At 44.3% G+C, this 9,695-nt stretch overlaps 1 long non-coding RNA gene across 1 annotated transcript; it reads right to left on the bottom strand.

Moving 5' to 3' along the window:
- Positions 1–4,161: 4,161 nt before the first annotated feature.
- LOC109291319 lies at positions 4,162–8,675 on the bottom strand. The gene is made up of 2 exons (XR_002095811.1): positions 7,684–8,675; positions 4,162–4,255 (listed from the first exon to the last, which is right to left on the bottom strand). It is a non-coding gene; the product is annotated as an uncharacterized LOC109291319 (long non-coding RNA).
- Between the last annotated feature and the right edge of the window lie 1,020 nt (positions 8,676–9,695).

Here is a 9,695-nt window from a genome sequence, read left to right as displayed (position 1 = left end):
GGGGGGTTAACATTAAGTAGCATTAAGACACCTCTGTGCTTCCCTGATTCTGAGATAGTCCTTGGGGATAAATTAGCCCTCTATGGCTACTCTAAGACGTGCATGATTTTAACGCCCTCAAAGGCCAAAATATCAGACATATGATTGAGTTGAAAAATAATTTAAAAATGAGAAGATAATTAATGCTAATCAACATATTCTTCTAGAACATACGTCTCATCAGACAAATCTCATTATGTTCTCTCACAAGATCCAAGTTTGGTGACTGCGTAGATATAACTGACTTTTGTAAGATGTTTGCCTTAGTACTACATAGTATTTGAATTAAATTACCTCTATATAATATCTATAAAGTACATATTACATTGGTTAAGAACACACTAACAGATATCAAAAAGTAGTTGTCAGTGGTGTATCTGTGGCAGGGCACTGTTGGTGCCTGCCACTTTAAGAGCCAAGCCAAGCAGCCAGCAGGTGCTTGATTGCAGTGGCCATTTTAGATCTCTGGCTACCTATATAAATAGAGCAGTTGCCTACTAGCAGGCCAGGCAAAAACATTCCCTGGCTGCAAGGTTGTATTCAACATCCTGGAGGTAAGGGCAGGAGCTGTAGAGGATGGCTTGGAGGCTCCTGGTCCTGGGTATAACCTAAAACTGCACCCTGCTGGGGGTGGGTGGCCTGGTGGGACTCTCAGTGGCGTGGGAGCCCCCAGGAAATGCCGGGCCAATTGCCACTCTGTTGAAAGGCAGGTAGGGGTGCCTTAACCCCAGCTCTCAACTTTGGTGGGTCATTTATCACTGGAGGTAGTGGGGCCAGCCATGACTGCAGCCACCTGAGCCTAGTGGCGGGTGCAAAGTCCTGAGGAGCAATAGTGAGGCTCAGGCACAGCTATGGCTGCCTGAGCCCTGTGGGGTGCAGGACCCGAAGGAGAGCTAGTTGGGGCCAGGCACAGCTATGGCAACCTGAGCCCACTGTGAAGGGAAGCCCTGTGGCCCCAGTGAGGGGGTGGTGTGGGGCCCCAGTGAGGGAGGCAGAGATGAGGAGCCCCAGTGAGGGGGAAAACAAGAGAGCTGGGAGTCCAGTATTGTCTGAGTGTACAGAGTTGCCCTGGGAAGGGGCAAGGGCAAGCTTAGACCCAGTTGGGTAATTGGCTGGCCACTACCCTGGTGAGGGTTGTGGGGGAGGCCCAAAAGCTCATACATCTGCCACCCAAGGTATGAGCTAGCTAAAGCCTATGGCCTAAGGGGCCTGCTCCAAGAGGAAGAAAGGCAGTACAAGTTGTTGAGGCATGAAAGAGGAAGGATGGAGTGTGAGAGACCCTAGTGAGAGGAGAGCAGTATGAATATGTATGCGTCTGATGCCTGACAATGAGGCCTAAGCTTGGTTTGGCTGTAGGCCGGGAGCAGTGTGTCGTCTGTGAGGCTTGGGCTGCAGTGTAGGGGAGGAATGGAGCTGCAGATAGCACGCCCTGGCATTGGGGCAAGAATGGGCAGCCTCCTGCCTTAATTAACATCTCAATTAAGTAACAACAAGGCATAGCAGGTGAGACAGGTGGGTGGCATGCCCAGAGGCAAGTGGGGAAACTAGCGCTGTGGCTGGTCAGGGAGTTCCCACTTCGTCACAGTATCACCTTTTGAGTGGAGTCTTCCTAACGGGCCCTTCAAATGAAGTGTGCTTTCATTTTCAATATACTCTAATACAAAGTTATACATTTAGTAACAAGGAATGCAAGCAATATTAACATAAATATGGGATTGTACCTGGACAGCAATGACTCTTTAAAGGATTTAAATGTCATAATGGACAAGCCTGAGCTCAAAATTTGTTACTGTGGCAAAAAAGACTGAATATGATTCTCAGATGTATAAACAGGTAAACAGTGAGCAAAATGAGGGGGATGAATTTACCTTTTTATTATGGCATTAGTTACTAATGATGTAGAAGAGAGAACCAGTACAAAAGCTGTGGCTGGTAACTGAACAACTTTCAAATTAGAAATAATGCACAAACTAAGAAAGTGGTATCTTCAAATGAAGTGGGAATATGTTGGTAGATGTTTTGGTCAAATACAAATTTCTGAGCTCAATTCAAGGATAAGTGTGTAATTCAATAGTCTGTTATACAGGAGACCAGACCTCCTTGTAGTCCCTTTGTGGACCTAAAACTCCATTAATTATTTACTTTCTTTCCCATGTAATGTGCTAAGTAGAATCGCAGTTCAAATCCTATTAAGGTGTGGCTCTATTGAGGATCAGTTAAAATGTCATCTTTGTATTCAACCAGAAATCATTTTCTGTATTTAGAATTACAGCAATCTATCATAGAATCATAAAATTAGGGTTGGAAGGGCCCTCAGGAAGTCATCTAGTCCACCCCCATGCTCAAAGCAGGACCACCCCGAACTTGATCATCCCAGCCAAGGCTTTATCTAGCCAGGTTTCAAAAACCTCCAAAGATGGAGGATCCATAGCTATTCTGGGTAACCTGTTCCAGTGGTTTACTACCCTCCTACTGAGAACACTTTTCCTAATATCTAATCTAAACTTCCCTGGTGCAACTTGAGGCCACTGTTCTTTTTCTGTCATTTCTCATCACTGAGAATAGCATAGCTCCATCCTCTTTGTAACTACCCTTCAGGTAGTTGAAGGCTGCTATTAAATCTCCCCTCTATCTTCTCTTCTCTAAACTAAATAAGCCCAGTTCCCTCAGTCTGTGCTCAAAAGTAATGTGCCCCAGCCACCTAACCATTTTTGCTGCCCTCTACTGGACTCTCTCCAATTTGTCCACATCCTTTCTTTAATGGGAGACCCAAAACTGGACGCAGTACTCCAGATGTGGCCTCACCAATGCCAAATAGAAGAGAAAAATCACTTCCCTCCACCTGCTGGCAGTGCTTCAACTAATGCAGCCCAGTATGTCGTTAGCCTTCTTTGCAACAAGGGCACACCGTTGGCTTATTCAGCTTATTGTCCACTGTAACCCCTAGGTCCTTTTCTTCAGAGCTGCGGCTTAGCTAAAAAGCTGGAGTAATCAATGCCTTTTTCACCTGAGTCTTCACAGGCAAGATCAGCTCCCAGACTACTGCACCTGGCAGCATAGCTTGGGGAGGTGAGCAGCCAACAGTAGTGAAAGAACAGGTTGGGGACTATTTCAAAAAGTTGGATGTGTACAAGTCTATAGAGCTGGACATGATACACCAGAGAGTGCTGAGGGAGTTGGCCAATGTAAGATGGCTAGAAAATTGGCTGGATTGTTGGGCCCAAAGGGTAGTAATCAATGGCTCAGTGTCTAGTTGGCAGCTGGTATCAAGTATTTCCAGCAGATCAAGGGAAATGATTGTTCCCCTCTATTCGGCACTGGTGAAGCCACATCTGGAGTACTGTGTCCAGTTTTGGGCCCCCCACTACAGAAAGGATGTGGACAAATTGGAGAGAGTCCAGCAGAGGATAACAAAAATGGTTAGTGGGCTCGGGGTATAGGCACCTGGGGTAACTAACTGATTGCCCTACTTTCTCAGAAAAATGAGAAGACCTCCCTTGTTGCCCCCTGCTCCTTGTGCTTCCTCCAGGTCACGCACTTCCCCACTTACCTCACAGCTTTGGTTTGCATCCCCTGGCAAACCTAATTTAAACCCTCTTTACTAAGTTAGTGAGCCCCCTGTACTGCTTTAGATATAGGGTTTCCAAACGGATTGACGTCTTGTTTACTAAATGTCCAAATTTTTCAAATGCCCCCTGAGGTTGGGTTGACTTTAAAGGGGACGCATGGGTGTATAACACTAGGTGTTGGGCCTTAGAACTTAATTCTGCAATAAACTCTTCAGGAGGCTTTTTCAGTGGAGCTCATTGCGTAGAAAAACCCTGCATTTTAACGCTGCGGAGTTAATATGTATTAAACAAGAGTTAGGCTCATGCATGTTTGTGCATCATCTATAGTAGAGTCAACAACGTTGGAGTGGAAGCCGCTTTAACCGAGTTTGCACACCTGTACACATCACAGAGTTTAATCCTCATTAAATTAAATAGATTTATAAAACTTGTTTATTTTGCAGCATTGCATCAATGTTTGCACACATTAGGTTTTTAAATGAACTAAGCTTTGGAACATCACATCAGTGTTTGCATGCACTAGGTTTTTGAATGAATTAAGCCTGGTCCCCAGCTGGCACCACAGGAAATCAGGATGGCCCCATGCTGTCCTCTTGGCTTGGGGCCTCACACCCCAAGCCCTGCCATGCAGCTCTGGGTGCAGGGAGCTGGTACATGGCACAAGAAGGAAAAAAAAGTGGAAGCAATCAGAAAGTGGCAGTGGTGAAATACAAAAAAGTTACAGCTCCACCTGGGGGACAAAGGCTCATTACATGTCTTTGAGTGCTTTGTGTTTGCATGCAACAAATCCATGCATATGATTCTTTAAATTGTGGTGAGCCAAACTAAACTATGTTTGACGAGTTTTATTTTAATGCACCAGAAAGACTTTTAAAGTGTCTGGAAAACCCACTGGTGCAAACAGTCACACTGTTTGCAGCGCAAGAAAGGGCAAAAAAAGTTGCGTGTACCTTATCTCCAAGTGCAGGCTACTTTCAGTCATATTCATCACTCCTCTTTGCAGTGCCACCACCATTGCTTTTCCCTGTCACCAGGGTGAAATTCCTGCAGAAGCCTCTGGCCACTGAAGCACCATCAAAGGCCCCTGCTGCCAAAATGCTGCAGAAGCCCCATATCTCTGTGGTTCATATCTGGCCTGCAGGCCATAGTTTGTCAACCCCTGACCTACAGGACTGTTAATTAAATTCCCACTTGTAAAACTCCATGGTGATACGTGAATAAAAAAAATAACCAAACCTAACTTTCAGATTCCAGACAAGTTGAAGAATTAGGGAAAACATTATTTTATTTTTAGAGACTAGCACATTTAAATATGGAAGCTAGTGAGATAAATCAATCTGTCCATCCTACAATGACATTTACAAAGTTGTTTTCAGTGTTGATTCTCCTCTTAAACAGTTGTTGTATATGAAACCAGACATGGATATAGACTAGAACAGGAAGAACTGTTATGCTAGTATGTAGGGACTGATTTCTTCAGTCTTTCCTCATGAAAATTATTAAAATGAGGAAGAAATTGCTGGATTGCCTATGCTTTGTAATGTTCATTTTAAATAGCTTTGGAACCTTTAGGTTGTTATTTTCCCAAGTGTATAGTGATACAGTAGATATGTTGATTACATTTTAGTGGAGTTGACAAGCATTTTTGTTGAAGTCCAGGGTTGCCAACTGTAAATATACAGACAGTTCATAAAAAAACAAGGTTAAACAGCCTGTCCATAAATCCCTCCCTCAGGAAATGCTGCCATCCAGAAAAATATACTGAGCAATCAGGACCTTGCTTGAAGATCCCTCATCAGAAAGAAGCTGAAGGAAAAGTGTTGAAAGACCAATAGAACAAGTCAGTGCCACCTAGTATCTGAGCACCCACAGCACCCTGCAGGGAGCATTCTCTCAAGGCTTTGTAGCCCATGGGAGCCTCTAAGCCTTTGTAAGCCCCTCCCCCAAGCCAAGTGCTGCTGCTGCTGCTGCTGCTGTGTTGTCCTGTCACATGTCTGTAACACTATCATCTTCCCGGTTGGTAGACAGTAGTCCTTTGGGATAAGTACAGACATTCAAAAAGCCCGAGCCTAAATCAGTTCAATCTTTGCAGTTTAGTCTAACCTGGGTAAACTAAACCAAGAAGCAAGTGAACAGACATTCACTTTTGATGCCAGAAATACAGCCACATGCCTGCAGTGGCTTAGGCTCGAAGTAAGGGGGGCACTAAAGTGTGCCTTCCCTTCCCTTTGCCAGTAGCCAGAAGGCTAGAGGGAAGCTGAGCTGAAAGGGGAGAAGCAGCCCTTGCCAAACTTTTTGCGGGGGAGCATGGCCAGGCCCCAGTCCCTGGCTGGCACTGAAGGGTTAAGCAGTGAGAGTGGGGGCATGGCCAGACCCTGGCCCCAGGCTTGAGGCAAAGTTAGGGAGGAAGAGGAGAATCACAGAAAAGTGAGACTGGCAGGGGTCATGGGGGCAGGGCCCTTCCCAGCCAGCTGCAGCTCAGGCTGGGGCTGTGGGAACCATGTGCCTGGATCACTCCTGGCTCCCTGCTCCCAGGCTGGGCTGGGCTGTCATGGAGCCACTGTGTTGGGCAGAGCTCTTCCCCCTCCTCCTCCTCCCCTGCCACAGGGCAGGGGGGCTCTGTGTGATGTGGGAACCTGAAGAGTGGAGGGTTTGCTTGCCAGGAGGACTCTGTACTGCTGAGGAAAAAAGCCACCAAGGGCTTCCTGAGGCTAGATTTCCCCCTCTGCCCCACAGCAGGGTCCAGCACTGAGCCTCTCCTACCTTGACCCCTGAGGCAGCACCTCACAGAGCCCCCTGCAACCAGTTAGGAAGAGCCCTTCCCCCGTGGTCCCTGCTAGTCTTGTTTCTCTGTGATTTTTTTTTTTTTCCTCCACCCCTTTACCAGAGGCCTGGGGCTGGGGTCTAGCCATGCTCTTGCTCTTGCTGCTCAAGTGGCGAGTGGGGGGGGGGGGAATGCCAGGCAGACCCCAGCTGGGATTCCTCACAGGAGGGAGGGGGGATTAAACCCCCTTCTCCTCAGGCTACTGGCATCTGGCCACACCTCCTGCTTCTGCTGCTGGAGCAGTGTGGGGGGCACTCCAGAGCAGACGGCACAGCCCAGCCCAGGACTGCAAAGCATCCTGGGATGCTGGGGGACTGTGTATTAACTTAAACCAGGAAGTGGTCTGGCTCAGAAGTTCTGTAAACCAGTTTGACCTAAATCATGTAAGTCTGATACTACATTCAACTAGGTTTATCTTAAACCAGTTGTGGTCATTTTGAAAGAGGTTTATGTGTACTGAATTTCTGTTCTGTTACAAGTTCAAACCAGTTTCTGATCACTTAAACCAGTTTGTGTAACTTCTGTCCCTAGCCCTGGAGGTCTGTACCAGGACAGGAAAGAGGGGCCAGCAAGCGTATGTTGGGGCAGCAGCAGGGTGCGGAGTGGGGCCAGGGGCATTAGGGTGTGGGGGTGAGTAGGGGATGCCTGGGGTGGGGGGCAGCACAGTGTAAAACCATTGCTGTAGTGTATCAGGTTTGTCAACCCAAGAACATTTTATTTTATTGCTAATCTGAGATTTAACTGAGAACCATACTTTTTTATTAGCATTGGTGTATAACCTCAAAATTTGAACCTGGCTCTTGCCTCAGGCCTGATAGAAGGGTTATATTTACATTATGTAAATAACATGTCAGTTAAAAAGTTTGGTTGTCACTAAAAAGTCTATAGATTGTCAGTAAAAACATGTCTTGGGTTGGCAATCCTGTTGAAGCTTCTCTTGCAACAGATTGTGTTTCAGGTTCCTACTCTTCTTTCACAGGTTTAGAACAGTATAGTTATGTTTTTCTACCCATTCTTTGTCTACCCTCTTCTGTTTTCTCTTCTTTTTTGTAGACCTTACTTTTCTGTTTTTCTTTCTTTTAGTATTCATATAAAGTAAAATAGAGCCTATTTTACTTATGTTCCATATTTTCTCTTTAATTCTTTATTAAAGGTCAATCAAATTAGGCTTTCCAGGAAATCAAGTGCCCAGGAGAGAACTAAATTAGTGTAATGTTCATTAGTAGTTTTAGCTACTTTATGCCCATGTACTTCAGCCACACAGCCTCTTCTGTCTTCTAATTTTATTCCCAGGTTTAGCCTGTCCTCATAAATGGCCACTTAATTGCCTTTCTAAAGATATTCAGTGTACGCATTTTGCAGTTGGCATGGTGACTAGTTTTGTTTTCTCTGGAAAAAATTTATTAACACAGTATTCTATATACCCTTACGTTATAGTATTAGCTGTTACTAGTTTTAAATAACTTTAGCTATTGTTTGCAAGGTCTCTATTGCAACAAAGATTCTGCCATTTTAGCTTTACTCCATTGCCAGCTATTTTTGTTTGTTGCTGGAATTCAGACTGGTCATTCTGCTGCATTTACCCTCCCAGCTCAAGAACAGCAAAAACCAGTGATAGAGATTCAATAAGGTACCAAAGCTGCCAGCACCACTGCAGGTAAGACTCCAAACCAGCAAGAAGGATAGCATTTATTGTATTCCTAAAACTCTTTCCATCCTGCAGTCTTCTCTGACCCAAGTGCAGATAATGACCTTTGCTAATATATGGGTAAATACATTGATGCATCTTTATCCGATATGCAAATTAATCTTTACTAGCATCAATCAAGTAAAAATAAGTATGTTTCTAGGTGGCTGGTATACATGAGGTCATGCTGGCTGGGCTTTTTGGAGACTTATATTAAACTTAAATTAACAAGGAATTGAACTAAACAGAATATACCTAAATTGAACAATCATTCATTCTTTTTTTGCTTCTGTCACACACTGTGATCTGGCTGAGTTGCCTGTCCACTATGACATTTAACTAATTGTAGTTAACTGTCTCTTTATTGTAGGTTGTACTAACATTCTGTTTTCTGTAGAGATATTCAGACAGGAAAAAATCAAACAGTCAACAGTTTCGAGATGTTGAATTCACTATAAAACTGTCATGTTCAACATTTAAAGGACAGTAGTTAAGTCACAAGTAATATTTAATTTAACACCAATTGTTTGAAATTTTGTCACATGAAGGGCTCTGGAGCATAAATGCATCTTGCATTAAGTAATATGCTGTAAAGACATATAAAATCAACTGTAAAATGACCAGATATTTTCTTTCCACTTATAATTCCAATCTAAGAACTAACTGCTGCTTTTCTGAAAGCTAGGAATGAAAAAAAAAAAAAGCCCACACAGTGCTTGGGCGAGCACAACAGGCTAATTTATAAACATTTTGGTTATCTCAGGCCTTTAAAATTGCAGTCACAGACTCAGGAGTGGTGGAAGAAAAAGCTAAGTCATACCAACTGCATAATTTAAATTTCCACAAATAGCCACCTGAATGTGAACTGAGTAGAGGTGCACCAATAGATCGGTCCATATCATATCGGCACTGATAAAAGGAAAATTGACGTTATCAGCAGTCAGCTTTTTTTGGCTGATGTGGCCAATGATGTTGCCAATAAATGCCATGTGCATACACACAGCTGTATCATGCAGGCAGCCAGGAGTGCATCCCAGCAGCTTGGAGAGTAGCAGGACTCTGGCCTAGATTGTTCTTGCACCTGTCAGTGAATGGCCCTCTCTGTGTTCACGTCTCCTACTTTTTTGGAAGTCTGCGGAGGCATTTCCTGAAATTCAAAATGTATAACAGGGATGAAGCAGAGCCTGAGAAACCTCATGTACTCTTGATTCTGGCTATAGGTGGGGCTAAAAAATACCTATCTTCCCTTGGAAGAACTCTTTGGGAGATAACACATCTCAAAGATATGTTACATTTTCTATCTAGCTTGTTTCCCTGCTCTTGTTCATAACCACTGTTGAGGATGCCCTTGTTAGCATATCTGTAGGGGAGAAGCACTGCAAGAGAATTGTGGTGGGGAATATCTGGGGTCCTTCACTCATTCTCTGGGATCTGAATGGATTTTCAAATACGAGCCATGTTTGTAGCCAACCCCTATATCCATTTCCACAAACTGAAAAAAACACCATTCCCATCAACAAACTGCGGAATCATCGCACACCACTTCTGTCTCCACAAAAGTGGAATATTTGTCCCG

This window comes from Gavialis gangeticus, unplaced genomic scaffold (genome assembly GCF_001723915.1).
Source record: "Gavialis gangeticus isolate Ggan-Ray unplaced genomic scaffold, GavGan_comp1, whole genome shotgun sequence".
NCBI classification, from domain to species: domain Eukaryota; kingdom Metazoa; phylum Chordata; order Crocodylia; family Gavialidae; genus Gavialis; species Gavialis gangeticus.
The sequence above is the reverse complement of the archived record's forward strand: the minus strand, read 5'-3'. Positions and strand labels throughout refer to the sequence as shown.